Source organism: Populus euphratica, unplaced genomic scaffold (assembly GCF_000495115.2).
Source record: "Populus euphratica unplaced genomic scaffold, PopEup_1.0 scaffold692.1, whole genome shotgun sequence".
Lineage (NCBI taxonomy): Eukaryota > Viridiplantae > Streptophyta > Magnoliopsida > Malpighiales > Salicaceae > Populus > Populus euphratica.
Window position 1 is genome coordinate 36,299 of NW_011500563.1, and position 2,760 is coordinate 39,058.

Genomic DNA, 2,760 nt, shown 5'->3' on the forward strand with positions numbered 1-2,760 from the left:
GTGAGGATTAAATAATGATGACAACAAATGTCAAGGTTAGAGGATCCACTAATGGTATTTTAAACAAGTATAGTATAAACCTTTTTATTACTTAACTAGAAACCACATGTAAAGGAGGTTCCAATCGGATTATAAATTATTAATATGACTATATTAGTTATCTTATTTAAATAATGTTAATACATGTAAATATTATCAGGTATTCATACATGAAAGTTCTTGAAAATTATCTCATCTTTCTAGGAAAAACAATTGAGGTCATTTGGACTTCTAAAACCCGAGATATGAGTTAAACAGGTAACAGTATCTAGGCTGTAGGATAAATTCAGACTTCTATGTTGTTGCTAAGACTTGGACTTCCAAACAGCAGAATTAAGTCTTGACTCCATGAAAGTTTTAGTTCTATGTCTTAGCTTTCCATCCATATAAAGTAGACATAAATATGAGATCTACAGTTTCAGATATGACCTAATTATTGCATGGTGTTCCAGTTTGGACTGCACCAACATCTCTTTTCTTAGTTTATCGCATAGTGTTCCAGGTTGGACTACATAAACATCTCTTTTCTAAGTTTGACCCTTTCTTTGTCCTTTCAATTTCAATACCTCAACTCATCAATCAATCCTTTTATTTATGTGAGAGGTCTGCATTTAGGATAAACATTTACCATAAATTAAAGGTACTTTATGACATCAGACTTGTTATTATAAAACATGCTTTAGTTAAAGAGTTATTGATACTTCAAATGTAAATGTTACATTATTAGATACATTATTATAAAACATATTTTAGTTAAGGAGTTATTGATACTTCAAGTTTTAAATACTAATCAGGTGGCTATATCTTAACTTGGTGACAATCCTTATCTTTTTGTCTACCAAAAACATCATTGCTAAACAGAATTTGAATAGGTTGTTATTATGAAAGTTTTAGGAAATTGTTTCAGCTTTCTAACAAAAAAAAAATTGACATTATTTGAACTTTTACAACTTAAGATATAGGCTAACACTAAACAATGTTTGGGCAGTAAAACAAATTTAGACTTCTCCGTTGTTGCTAAGATTTAGATTTTCAAATAGCAGAATTGAGTCTTGCAATCTACATGAATGTTTTAGACCTATGTCTTAGCTTTCGAGCCATATAAACCAAATTGAAATCCAAAATCTACAGCTTCAGATATGGCTCAAATACTTAATAATATTTCAGTTTGGACTTAATCAATATCTCTTTTCTAAGCTTCACCCTATGTTTGTCTTTTCAATTTTAATAGTTAAACTCATTAATCAATCCTTTGATTTATTTAATAGGCCTGCATTTAAAATAAATATTTATCATAAATTAAAGTTATCTTATATTATTAGACAATGTATTATAAAACATGTTTTAGTTAAGGAGTTATTGATACTTCAAGTGCAAAATGCTAATATAAAACCTTGATAAAAATGCACATTAAAATACTAATTTATATAAGAAAAACTTAAGCATTACAATAAAGAGAGAGCAAGAACATAATATTGATATGAAAACTAAGATCCTAAATGCATGGCAAATGCCTTTTTTTTATAGGCCAAAATTGAGAAGTATTGATTTGTTAACTAATTTTTGAGTGGATGGTCGTATCTTGATTTTGTGTTAATCCTTATATTTTTGTCTGAACAAAATATCGTTGCTAATGTTAGAATTTGAACATACTCATGAAAGTTCTAGGAAATTGTCTCAACTTTCTAACAAAAAAAAGTTGAGGTCATTTGGACTTCTAGAACTCAAGATATAGGCTTAAAACTGAATAGTGTCTGGGCTACAAGACAGATTTGAACTTCTTCTTTGTGGCTAAGATTTGGACTTCCAAATAGTATAATTAAGTTTGCATTCTGCATGAATATTTTAGGCTTGTGTCTTAGCTTTCTAGCCATATAAACCAAATTAAAATCCAAGATTTACAACTCTAGATATAACTCAGTGACTGAATAGTGTTCTAGTTTGGACTAAACCAACATCTCTTTTCTATGCTCCACCCTCTTTATGTCTTCTCAATTTCAGTAGTTGAACTCATCAATCAATCCTTTGATTTATGTGATAAGCTTGCATTTAAAATGAACATTTACCATAAATTAAAGGTATCTTATAGTATCAAACTTATTATTATAAAACATATTTTAGTTAAAGAGTTATTGATACTTCAAATGCAAAATGCTGATATAAAACCTTGATAAAAATGCACTTTTAAATACTAATTAGGAGATCAAATAGATCTTGAAGAAAATACTGAACTCTAATAAGAATGACTAGTCTTTAAGAATTAATGATGCACTTTAGGCTTATCGAACTGTTTATAAAACATCATTAAGTATGTCACCTTATAGACTAGTTTATGGAAAACCTTATCACTTGCTTGTGGAACTTGAACATAAAACTTATTGGACTATTAAATCTTTCGATTCAAACCTTATTGATGTTTGTCAATTGTGAAAATTACAAATAAATGAGCTTGAGAAAATAAGAAATGATACATATGAAAATTCAAGAATTCATAAAAGCATGAGTAAAAGAGTTTCATAACAAGAAAATACTAGAAAAACATTCAATATTGGTCAAAAAGTCTTACTTTATAATTCTCAACTCCATTTATTTCCTAAAAAATTAAGATCAAGATGGAGTAATCCTTTTGTTATGAAACATGTGTATCTATATGAGATCTGTGATATCGAGAATTTAAAGAATGACAATGTTTTCAAGGTAAATGGACATCGTCTGAAAGTT